Below are 13,452 nucleotides of genomic sequence, written 5' to 3' on the forward strand. Positions count from 1 at the left end.
CAAGGGTCACACAAGTAGGTCAGTGAGCAGAGCTGGCTATAGAATCCAGCTCTCCTGAGCCCAAGTTCAGTGCCCTGTCCCAGCAACAGGTTTACAAAAAACAAACATTGTCCAGTTTCACCAGCAGGTCCGAAATCTGGTGAGTTTCACTTGGGTTCACAATTAGTTGCAAAAAAATCACACAGCTTTACTTTTAGGCTCAAATGCCCTGGAATGGTCCATTACACTATTTCCCACCCTGGCTTTCAGAAGGCAGAGTTCCCTTTTCAGTGCTGTACACTTTACATCCCAAATCAAACACAGATGGCAAAAGCTTTTACTCAGGTAGCACTTGCTTACTGTTTTTATTTAACAACAATATCCCTACTTGTGAGAGGGTTGCAACATCTAAATTATTAGTTTATTTAAAACGGGGTACCAGAAATCAGGCTGCAGCAGCAGCAACTTGCTGTACAATAACAGCCTCCTCATTCAGCTACAGTGTGTTGGACTGGGGAAATTTTAGTTAAATATACATATTTCATTAACCATTGACTTGATCTTTTAATGCATTAGGTCATGAGAGCAGGTCTGGGGAGATCTCTGGAACTATCACATTTGTCACTAGTGTACAGAGCAGGAAAAACTTCATATATACCCTGTCATGAGTAGCTCAAGACCATGTTCTATGTATGTTCTATAATTAGATTTCACCAACCAAGTATCAAGTGTGAACTCCTCAAGCACTATAACGGCCTTAACATAGAGTCACAGATAGTCTCCTTGGGCACTCCAGTCTATCTTGTCACCCAGGCAAGCCTACCTTTCTGATAGATGGTCCCTTACATCAAAAATCACAACAATGTTCAGGTTACCCCCAGGCCCAAAGGATCAGTCACATACCCCAGGTCAAAACAACGAGAAGTCCTTGTGGCACCTGCGAGACTAACAAATTTATTTGGGCCCAAATAAATTTGTTAGTCTCTCAGGTGCCACAAGGACTCCTCATTGTTTTTGCTGATACAAACTAACATGGCTACCCCTCTGAAACCTTACCCCAGGTCAATTTATCTTAGGTCTCTCACCAAAGACAATGCTTGAAGCCAATCCTGTAATAAACTAACTAAAGGTTTACTAACTAGGAAAAAGGAATTAGAGTTATTTATAAGGTTAAAGCAGGTAAACATACACACACAAATTGGTTAGTCTTCGGTTCCAAAAGACAATATAAGCTGCTGTAATATGCAAGCTCTAGAAGTCCTTTAGGGTTAGTCTAAGCTAAGCATCTTGGGGATCCCTTGCTCATGTTTAGAAATATTCCCCTCTCCAAATTGCAAGCAGCATAGCGATACACATCCAACAGGGATTTTTATTGCTGTCCCCCAAAGTTCAATCTGTGAGGGGATGAGGATTTGTGCATGTTCCTTCTCCATGGATGTTTGAAGGAGAAATCAACAAAGCCTTTTGTCCACCGATGTTCCACAGTGGTTCATCTGGGATCTGTATGCCTTCTTTTGTTGGGCAGGGGATGACATCTCTTCTGGTGAACTCCTAATTCACGCTTAGTAATGCTTCCCTCCTGGCTGTGGGGGTTTCCAGTTTCAGAGCTACCACTTTTATGGTTACAGAGCAAATACTTAAATATGACCTTATAACATGGAATCCAGATACTGTAAGTGAGATTAAGGCAGGAAGCAACTCACAAGCATTTCACAAAGTCCACACACTAAACACATCTCTATAAATCTAATACCTGTTTTAACAATACTAACACACAGGTGAGCCAGACTGGTTTCCAGATATTCATTTGTCAGTGTTCAGTGAGGCCTAGGGGCCTTCGCATGAGTGTCACATACGCCCCTCCACCCCCACGTCATTCCCTGTCAACCAAGAGGCATCACTCTGAGACCTGTCACTATCTCCTTGTTCTCAGTGTTGGTGTGGAAGGGAGTGGGTCGCAGGGCAGAGGGAACAAACCATATTCTCCTTTTCTGAACTATTTGACAAGACTAACAAGTTTCTGCCCCCTTCCTGTTTATATTACAGCCAGTTAATGCTTAGTCATGCTCTGGCGCGTGCTACGGAGCCTCAGCTCCGGCCTTTCACGGTGTGCATGGGAGTGTGTGTCTATATAACAGCATGTAACAATGTAAATGATTGCACTGGCATTAGCCCAGCTAGAATGGAAAGTACCCAGGGAAATGCTGCTGACAGATACTATAGTGTTACGGTGCGTCCTGTCAGACATAATGTGCTGAGTCTCAAGAGTCCGCCAGATTGATGAGCCCCGTCGGCTCGCCTGCAAACCAACAAACAACACTGGCTGAGTCAGCAAAGTGTCCAGGCAGCTCATCTCCTGCACGTGTTTTTATTTCAGATGTCGGGAAAAGGGAGACCGATACTCTGTAATCAGAGCATGTTCCCCTTGTTAGCTCTGATTTCTATGAGAAACTAAAGCAGCTTTTCCTGGTGCCATTTTCATTACCTTCTCTGCAAAGAAAAGCAAAAGCTGCAGAATTAGGTAACTGTGTCAATTGATTTTTATCCCCTTCTTTCCAGGAACGAATCTGGTTCACTAAATACACTGTATAATCATGTCTTTTTTCCTAAAGATTATCTTCGTTATATTTACCCATTCAGTGTCCATTATTGTTTCCATTTGTAACTATACAACTGCAGTACTAGGTTATTATTTTTTATTTTACAGGCATTGAAAGGGATTGTGTCTGTTCTTATCGGTGCCCCCCAGCAGGGCCAGATTTTTAGTTCAGTTACGCTGGTGTAAATCTGGAGTAACCCCATTGATTTCAATCTGGCCATTCTGTTTGTACACCTGCTGCTGGCAGCCCTGGAGAACAGGCTTGACCTCCTTTTGGAGACAATCAGTGCCTCACTTGAAATGGCCACTGGCAAAATTCTCAAGGTGTCCCTTACATAGGGAGCTCCCTTTTGGTTTTCAATTGTTTTCAATGGGAATGCAGAATTATGAATAGACTATTTTATTTATTGCAATGGAGAACACCACACTGTGTCATGCCCATCTGCTACTCTGGGTGCCTTTGATGTTATTTAAAAAAAAATACAACCCAGCAATAAACTCCCAGGAAGAGCTCCAGCAAAACTCCACTCCCAACACAATGCAATAGGGAGGACTTCCCCACCAACCCTCCGTCCCCATAAATAACCTCCCACATCAAGTGCCAACCTGTCCAGCAGCCCAGACAAGATGCACCTGGTAGGGTGCGCTTAAGGACAACAATCCCTGGCTATTGCGGCCCAAGGACAGGTGGGTTCCTTGCAGGGATAATGATTTATAATGAAGTTGCTAATGCACATAATCCAGCACATGGTCTTTTGTCCCCAGTCTCCATTTGATTTTTGATGGGTTCAGAGGTATGGACAAAAATATCACTGTTGACTCATGCTAGCCAATCCTTCCTTCTTGAATCTGAAAGCTCCTATCAGCCCACGGAGCAGCAGACTGAGATTAGGAAATGACTCCTGAGCTCCCACATGGCTGTGGGAAATACTAAGACTTGAGTTCACTTTTTCAAAAAAACCCAACACTGTGCTCAGCACCCCTGCTATCCCAGGCATGGGGTTTTCTTGATGATCAGGCCATATCATGTAGGACCACTCAAAGTTCTGTGATGTGGCAAATATGGCAGGACTATGATGAGACCAACAAGCTCAGTTTCATGTATGTATTATTTTAACACAGGATTTTAACTCAGATCTCTTGGAGACAGAAGGCAAGTGCTTTATACAAACTTTAGCCCAGGAGCTATGGTCTCTCTGACTATTCCTGGACTGATGAAAACACACCCTGTGATGTGTTGTTGCTTAGATATCAGTCACTGCTTCAATAATTACTGGTTTGCACGCACTTCACATGAATTCTAATTGATACAAGTGCAACAATGTCAACAGGGTGAAGCAACGCATCATCGCCCTTCTCAATGAACAGAATGGATTCTCATGCATAACTGCTTCAGATGTGACCTGCTCACAGTAGCAGCCACATGCCTGTTCAGCAGGGGACCTGCTGATGACCACAGTTGCATGGATGTCCAGGTATGTTACCATCTGCTGTAGCTGGACTTGGTCCTAAAAATGTGTTAACATTCAGAAGACCTCTTGAAAATATTGAACCTCTAACATTTCACAAGTCCAGCAGTACAGGCATATTAGCAATTATCTAACAAGGTGTGTGGAGGACTGTGTGGCCAAAGCGAGTTATACTCTAGAGTATTTCAGAATCATTGTGAGACATGAGCCAGCTTTAGGCCTGAATGTGGGGTAGAAACCATATCATTTGCTTTAGTCAATGATATTCTCGTGTCTGCAGATGATGAAAGAATAACAGTGCTGATTTCATTTAGATCTGTCAGCAGCCATTCATACCCTTGACCATGAGAGTATATGGAAACATCTGCAGGCCCTAGCACACTTCTGATATATAGGTGCCAATTCTCCTTGTTCTGAGAGGACCCAGAGAGGAGCAGTGGGAAAGTGCTCTTCTGTCCTGAGGCCTCTCTCATGAAGGGTGCATGCACAGAGGTCTTCTTTGTCACCCGTTGTTCAATGTATACATGAGACTGCTGCGGCGAACGGGTGAGGGGGCTAGTGAAGAGATGTGCAATGTTTTCAACCTGCTGATGACACCCAGGTCTAAGTCTCTCTCACTTCTGACTTGGTTTGTGCAGTGGAATGAATATTCCAGCGTCTTCATGAGCGTGGGGCTTGGGTGAGGGCTGACTGATAGTGACTCTGACTAGGGAGGAAAGAAAGCTGGTTGGGGGTGGGTACCAGAATTTATGCCACTGCCCCCAGCTGAAGGCCTGTGATTGCTGAAAGACTGTGATTGTAATACAGGAGTGCACACTAGGTGTGTTATTAGATTCTGGTCTTCTGAATGCTCAGGGAATGACAGTGGCCAATAGCACTTTTTTCCTCTCCGCTTGAGACGAGTGTGGATTAATATAATGTGCTCTATCTGGGGCTGCACACTGAGACCACTGGCAAACTGAAGCAGCCAGAATATTAAGTGCAGTTTCACTCTGGAAGCAAATTACCTCAGCGTTCTAGAATCTGCAGTGGGCTCCCAGGCAATTCCCGAGAGGAATCCAAGGCGTTTGCCTTCCCTGTGCAGCCCTCAATGAGTTGAGAAGTGGCTACCTGGGAGACAACCCCCTGTCTCCCCCGGTACCATACTGCAGCGGCTATGCTCAACTGAGGTACAGGACCTGGAGTTTTGCCTTTGGGATTCACTCTACACCCTGGCCTGCCAGCCCCTGGATCTGTTAACAAGCCGGGCATTCATCTTCTCCTGGGTATTTAAGGAGTGGGGAGGGTTGAAGAGGTCTCAGTTCTGTTTCACCTGCTGGTTATGTAAATGTTATGTCTGAAAGAGGAAGCCATTGTAATTTTTGTAGGGGGGGGGTGACATTAAATTATGCCTGACTGCTCTGAGCTTAGAGTGAGCACTTGTTGATGCTTCTCTAAATCAGAAAATAATTTTTAAAAATGCTTAAGATGAACTGCAGTATAGAAATATTATTATTATTTATTATTAGTGGCTTATGTGAAATGGGCCAGAGGGTTCAGGATACTTCCATTGTGATATGTGTCCTGCAGATTTCCTTTCTTTGTTATCAACATTAAACAGAAAACAAGTCCACATTAAAACAATTGTTGTGATGAAACCAGAGCCTTGTTAAATAAAATTCCGTTCCAAAAAGAAAATACTTTTAAACTAGAGCTGGAAAATACTTGATTACACATAAAGCTTTTTGGTCTCAGGTTCACAACTTTTGCAAATCATCATGAATTAGTTTGAGCAGGATAAAGTGAATTGCTTTGAACAGACTCTACTTTTAAACAAATTAAAAAACTTCATCGTGAAAAATTGATTCCCAGGCATGTTGTAAAGCCACTTCTGCTTTTCAGATGCCCAGAGAGATAGTTTGCACTGTTTGTATAGCGCCTCGCACAATGCGGCCTGATCCATTATTATGGTTCCTAGGTGTTATCACAATACCAAGGAATAATAATAATAATAATACCAACCATGGGCTCACATGATGAGGAGGCAGCATGCTGGAAGGCTCATCATCATTAGGGATGAGTCAAAAATTATTAAAATTGAATGTAGCTATTTATAAGCTACATTTTCATAGGAAGAAGCAATGGGTGCACATGCAAAAAACTCATATTTGCGAATGCCAGTGAGTATTTGCATATGCAAAACTGTTGACTGTAACTGCTGGAGCTCACAGAGCCTGACCTTGAACACAGAAATGCTCATCTGCATGGTCAACTACAGGCTTGCTGCAGGCAGAGTGAATTTGCCACAATTAATCTGATGTTCCTTTGTGTGTTAATCTCTGAGTGCCAGATAGCTCAAGCATTCAAAAAATCAGTCAGTCAAAACAACATGAGATAGTCTTAAAAATCATGAGGGGTTTTTTTTGGGGGGAGGGGTTAAATAAGTTTTAAGTTCTTCTTATTTCCCTTCTGGTCTTGGAGATTTGAGGTCACATTTTCTCCCTTTTCACCCCAATTATGATGGCTGGAAACTTCCATATTTAAAAAAAGAAAAGAAAAGTGGAGATTCTCAAGTAATCACTTGCCTTCAGGAGCTGGGCCTTTGAGTAAAATATTGTGACAGGATAAAAATGCAACAGTTGGCAACAGTGTAATAATAAAGAGCTTCCTCGCCTTGCTCAGGGGAGCACAGGAGCTGTGCATACTTCCTTGGCATACTAAAAGGGTTGAAGACATAGGAGAGAGGCAGGACTCTCCTTTCTCCCACCAATACTCTTGGCAGCAGAGCTGGCTAGCCAGCTGTCTGTAGGGTGGGTCATAGCAAGCTGGGTGTCTGCCAAGGAGACATTCTGCAGACTGTCTTCCAGTGTTCCACTTGGAGCATTGCAACAGCACACCACTCCTTTAAATAGGCTGTGCCTTAGGAAGCCCTTAATAAATAAAATGATTGTCTTAGCTTTCTGCCTTCCAGTACTGAGTTCCACACCCTATACATGCCCCACCACACAGACTCTCCAAGGAGCTGCAATTAGCAAATGTAAAAAATATAAATGAAGGCCTGAAGACTAAAATGTATTGATTGGATGGATCCCTCTTTTCTGACAGAGACTGGACCAATGGAAAGCTTTGTTCCTTTTCAATGACATCACTGGCTTCTGTGACAGGCAACTAGCAGAGATTTTTTTTCTACCAATCAGGTACATTCAAAAGGCCTTGATAGAGCAGATACGAAAAGTTAATATTTGGCTTGACAGTGCCCACCATTGTTTTATGAAAAACTGTCACACTGCAGTAGCAAGTTCAAGCAATCGGTAAAGAACATTCTTGAGAAAGTGTCACCGGTGGCTTTGGCAATATTAGCACCATTGTTAGAAAAATGAAACCAACTAAAAACATGTTTGGTCCTGGTGAGCACAGCCACTCAAATATCTGCCCTTAAGGGCTCTCCAGCCAGTTGTCGTCAGTGCAGCTCTTGCCAAGTTTCCATACAAAGGCACAATCATAGGCATCACATTGTCTTCTTTGTACTACTGCTCTGAGCAGTGAGATGTTTTGGCTTTTGGAAAGGTGGTGCTCTTTCCAGGAAACAAAAGAACAAGGAATATGATGATTTCTGTTTGGCACTCCAAAGTAACGATCATGTGGTTAATACATACACGGTCCCCAGCAACTCTTGAGGTGGACATCTACGATGCAGACAAACAAAAACAGAAAGAAAAGAATTAGGTGTTGCCCCCAGAAAAAGTCTAGTTCCAGAGCACATCAAACACAGACACCCCAGCCCCATCACTCAGATTTCCCAGTGCCTGAGCAAGATGAGCCCCGCGGTGAAGAGCAGCTGATTGGGACCCAAATCTACAGGAGATGCTGGTGGAAAGAGGAAAGATGATCTTGTGGTTAAATCACGACCAACATCCCAAGGCTCTTTCTTTGAAAATTGTCAACTTTTAGTTAGAAAACCTAAAACCTGAAAACCAAACCTCTTTGGCCAAATTTTTAGTTTTTTTAATTTTTTGACAAAAAGTCAACATTTTCCATAGGGGAAAGACTCGACGTTTTGCAACCAGCTCTAGTTACGATGCATTTGACCATATCATGAAATGTCTCCTACTATAATAAAATGCAATCAAATCCCATCTTGGGAAGGGAACCATGTGGCAACTCCTCTCTCCCCCCCCCCCCCCCCCGAGTTACTCTTAATAAACAAGTTGCAGTAGCTCTGGAATGTTAGCAGAAATGCCTGTGCTCATAGGTGAAGTATCTTTAACAATAAACACTTTCATACCTGCCAAGTCTACTGGTTTTCCCCATAGACTGCTGCTTTGGGGTCCTGTGTATGTGGATACAGAACCAATCTAGTGTTTTTCTGATGGTGGGCTCCAAGTTTTACGTGTGGGGATTTCACATTAAACCACTGTGTTGTTTGGGTGTGCTAACGGTGATCTTCAAAAATAAATGTATCTGCCCCTTTTTGCTGCTTTCGGGTGTTTAAAGAGAACTTGACAGGCTTGTTGAGCAGTTTCTTTTAGAAAGGGCCGTTTTCTTCTGGTTTTCTATTTTAGAAATATACTGACAGTCTGGAGAGGAAATTTTCCCAGCTCTCAGTTGAAGGCTGCTGTGCTTGGCTATTGCAGCTAGCTAAGTATTAACGGTGGGGGTGGGGGTGGGAGTTGGTGAAGTGCTGACACCAGGCTGTTTGCTCTCCTGCCAGCTGTCAGCTGGGCTCTTGCCCTGAATAGCGTCTTCACAAAGAGAACTTTTCCCTCTAGTGTTAGTCAGAAGTTTGAGCTAAATCAGTGTTAACACCCCCCCCCCCCACACACACACACACGCGCACGCACACACACTCCAATAAACAGAGTCGTATCCTTGGCCCTGCTGTTTCTCCTTTGCACTGCTCAAGTGGCTAAGCTGGTCTGTCTTCCCCTTCACATAGCTGAATGGCAGAACTGGCTTTATGGCTTTGCCATATGTAGTGACAGAACAGAGCTCCCTGTTGTGCAACTGAAGTGGGGGAACCAGAATTAGCTCAAAAGGTTTAAAACAAAGATGGATCAAAGCCATAAATGTCAAATGTAGATCCAGATCCAAACCTTCTCAAAGTTCAGGGGGATTTCAATCAAGGCTTCTGGTCTGGCCCAAGACAGAAGCAGGGGCCAAAGCAAAGTCATTCACCAGATCAGAACTTCCTCAAAGTTTGGGGATGGTTGGATTTGTGGTTTTGATTCAGTTCCATCTCTAGTTTAATAATAACTTTCTGTTTCCCTGACTTCTCTCATAATTCAGGGGAAGCTAAATCCAGATACCCACCCTCTCTGGCAAGACAAAATTGTAAGCAAATCTTCCACCGGATTGATTTTTTTGTTTGTTTAACCTCCATCATTCTCAAGTAGATTTCTCATTTTATCTCTGTCAGATTGGAAACGCCCATTGAGGAAGCTTCTCAGGGGCTATATTGGATGGGTCAGGTTGCTGTCTGGAACTGTGATCCAACTGTTTTTGTGGGGTGGAGGAGACAGAGGCGGAGGGACAGGACTAGAAGAAGAAGCTAGAGTTCCAAAGATTGCATTTCCAATGTACAAACTTAAGGGGATCTTCTGAGTTCCCAGGGACACAGTGGTTGAAAATGGATTGACATTTCTGCACTTCCTTTTGACATTGCTGGGGCTGATTAAATGGTAATTAGGCTAGAAGCTCTGCTAACTGACACTGCTTCCCCACATTCTTTTACCGCCTCCAGATTTGTCATCATAGAATAAAGCGGATGGAAGCAGTATTGGAAATGCATGCAGTTTTGGCACAGTTAAATTTAGGAGCACAGGCTTTTAATGATTTGTGGTTAAATTGATACAAATCAAATTCCTAGACTGATTTTTGGGGTAGGAGGTGTTAAAGGAAGTTGGCAGAAAAGCACTTTATTAGTGAGTGCTAGGTAACACAGGTTTGCTCTCTGGCCTGCGCCTAGGGAACATGGTGTGACAAAGTGGGAATTTTCTGCAATATTTCTATAAATTCTAGGAATGTCTCAGTTTCCCTCTGTATGTTGCATTGCTATTGAATGGGCACAAAGGGGTTAACTCTGCTCCTGGAACAGTGCAGGAGATAGGAAGTGTGTGTGTGTGTGTGTGTGCGCGTGTGTGCACTGTCTGGGGAGAATGAATGGAGTCATTAAAGAACTGGCTCAAACTGACCCAAATCAACAGAAGGTCCAGCAAGACAAAGAGATGCCCCAAGAACTGAAAAATCAACACCTGACAGTAGGAAATGCCAGCAGGTGAGACTTGGGAACTGAGCTGGAGGAAGCCTGGACCAAGGAAGACAAAGGATGAGCAAGAGAGCCAGAGATGGAGTCCATCACAGCTTGGCTGGTCCACCAGGGCACTTGTTTGATGAGGATCGACTATGGCTTAATTTCTACCTCTCTGTGCTAAGCTAAGAACTTTCAAATTCATTATGCCAGGTTAATAATAGATGGTTACCTTGTTTTGAAAAGGCTGCTTGTGTCTCTGTGAATACTCACTGAGAAGAGTAGAGCACAAACTTCCCGCATGAGTTTGGCTTGGCTGGATTCGCTGCAGGAAGCCACAGAAAGAGACAGGGACTGCTGGTGCCAACAGCCCAGTCTTGGAGGCAACAGGCTTGCCTCTGTGGAAACATGTGGATCCTCTAAAGAGGTCACTCCCAGGAGACTGGTGATAGGCTGGGGCATAGACCAGCACCTGGGACTCCGTGCAACATGGATGTTACCCACCCATAATACAAAAAGAAAATTGCAATTCTCAGTGACTGATCTTTCTCTTTAGAAGAGTGGCTATGGGAGATCATAGTGGTGACTCTATGTCATGCATTTTTCAGGGTAACTCCCGTTTTAAACTGCATGATGTCTTTACGTTTCCTTTTATTTTGGTGAATAAACTATAAACTTCTACTAGGCACCAACTCTGCACCTGCCGAAGTGAGTCCATATGGGTCCTCCCCGATATTTTTACAGCCTACACAATTCAGCTTCATGATCAAAGATAGCCTTTTGTGGTAACAGTCTTGGCTTTTTATAACTAATGAATTGGAGGGACTTTTTCTGGTAGAATAGCACAGTTGGAATTTGGTTTTCACCGGAATAATGCTCTTTCTATAATCCTTGTGCTAAGGAATAATCTTTAGCTTTACATCAGTGGGTGGCAAGAATAAGAGTTTGTTGCTGTGAAAACAGCAAACTGAGTATGTCCCCAAATGAGTAAAGTTTCCTTTGCTTGAATTGTCTTCAGTAGATGTTTTCTTAAGTGTGGATGTTGGTGGGTTCATTTAGATGTGGTAGCCCCCGGAAATCTGTTGCATGTTTAGAACATTTACATGTGGTGATTTTTCCCAGTCGATCAGTTACTCCATAGTTATTGACACTTTGCAATAGAAATAAACAGGCTGGCCTATTGCAAGAGCACCCAGTGAGAATCACAAGTTGAAAAAACATTTTAGTGTTAATGGGTGGGATTCATAAAGATACTTCAGTGTGTAACTCCCACTGATTTTGGAGTAAGGTGCCTAAGTACCTTTGTGAATCCCACCCAACATGTTTATAAGGACCATTGCCTATTCCATAATTAAGGGAGAAGGTCGGTTTAGCTCATGATGCCAGTCAGCGAGAATTACAGCAACAGTAGCCTGACAGCAGCATCTCAGATGGAAGGTGAGTCTTGTGGGTCAGCCGAGAGGACTTAGGACTTGTCAGCATGACTCTTAAGCTGCAAAAATGGGTGATAAAAATGGCCTGTCCTCCAGGACATTGTTGTATGCAAGTACTGGCAGCTCTGTGGCCAGCACATCCCTCAGCCCACGCCGCTTCCCAACGCCCCCATTGGCCTGGAGCGGCGAACTGCAGCCAGTGGGAGCCGCGATTGGCCAAACCTGCAGATGCGGCAGGTAAACAAACCGGCCCAGCCTACCAGGGTGCTTACCCTGGTGGGCCACGTGCCATAGGTTGCCGACCCCTGACCTACCTCATGAGAGAAGACTCAAAGAGCTTGGCTGAGGGGAGATATGATTTCTCTCTATAAATACATCAGAGGGATAAATACCAGGGAGGGAGAGCAGTTATTTAAATTAAGCGCCAATGTGGACACAAGAACAAATGGAGGTAAACTGGCCATCAACAAATTTAGTCTGAAATTAGGTGAAGGTTTCTGACCATCAGAGGAGTGAAGTTCTGGAACAGCCTTCCAAGTGAAGTAGTGGGGGCAAAAAAACCTAACTGGCTTCAAGACTGAACTTGATAAGTTTATGGAGGGGATGGTATGATGAAACTGCCTACAGTGGCGTGTAGCTGACCTGTGATTACTAGCAGCAAATATCTCCAATGTTCCGGTGATGAGACATTAGATGGGAAGGGTCCTGGTCTTTCCCACATGCACAGAGTCTAACTGATCATTATATTTGGGGTTGGGAAGAAATTTTCCCTGGGTCATATTGGCAGAGACCCTGGGTGTTTTTGCTTTCCTCTGCAGCATGGGGCATGGGTCACTTGCAGGTTTAACCTAGTGTAAATGGAGGATTCCCTGTAACTTAAAATCTTTAAATCATGATTTGAGTACTTCAGCAATTCAGCCAGAGGTTATGGGTCTATTACAGGAGTGGGTGGGTGAGTTCTGTGCTGCAGGAAGTCAGACATGATGATCCCTTCTGGCCTTAAAATCTATGAGCCTATGTTATCCATGCTGAAAACAAGCCAGCATTTTCTTATTTATTTGGAGCTAAAAGCTAAGGCTCTTACCCAGTCCTTTCCCAAGCAAACTCTCGTCAACAGTATTAGGTTATCTTCTGTATTGCCTGCTGAGTGCCAATTCCAAAGTACTGGGATCAGTTTTCTTTCTTTCTCTCTCTGGCATACAGAAAAAAAGGCAGCATGAGCTCTCCATGGATGACATCGTAAGGTCCTCACTCTGTTTTTATTTCTGGTCTTAGACAGATGCCTATGGGAATATTTAACATTGTTAATGTTTATGTAACTTTGAGAAAGTAAGCATCTATGAAAAGCAAACACAGAAGGATATGCGCCTGGCCAAAGTGAAATTGAATGAATAGTTATGGGAAATGCTTGTGGTATTCACCCAGCTCTTTCAGAAAACACAGTAAAAAAAACCTCCCAGTAAACGAAGTTCTCTTGATGGATTTCTATTTTATTCTACGTAGGTTCTTATGCCCGCTTATCACTGCGCACCTTCCAGCAGTGCTTTAAGCAATGTAACTACACATCTGTCATGAGTGATTTCTTCTCTCATCCCCTCCCCAGGCAGAGAAGCGCATGCGCAGTGAAGTGTTTGTTTTTGGTAGGGGTTTTTTTGGGGGGGGGGCAGTTTACAATATCTGTACATGGTGTTCTCTGTTTCTGTTAGAGAAGGCAAGGTTAAGGAAGTCCATTTTGCACTAGGAGGG

At 43.7% G+C, this 13,452-nt stretch overlaps 1 long non-coding RNA gene across 1 annotated transcript; it reads right to left on the reverse strand.

Annotated features, from left to right (window-relative positions):
- Nucleotides 1-314: 314 nt before the first annotated feature.
- On the reverse strand, nt 315-13,144 carry LOC135983168 (uncharacterized). The gene is made up of 2 exons (XR_010600697.1): nt 12,791-13,144; nt 315-7,712 (listed from the first exon to the last, which is right to left on the reverse strand). It is a non-coding gene; the product is annotated as an uncharacterized LOC135983168 (long non-coding RNA).
- Nucleotides 13,145-13,452: the final 308 nt, after the last annotated feature.

Source organism: Chrysemys picta, chromosome 1 (assembly GCF_011386835.1).
Source record: "Chrysemys picta bellii isolate R12L10 chromosome 1, ASM1138683v2, whole genome shotgun sequence".
NCBI classification, from domain to species: domain Eukaryota; kingdom Metazoa; phylum Chordata; order Testudines; family Emydidae; genus Chrysemys; species Chrysemys picta.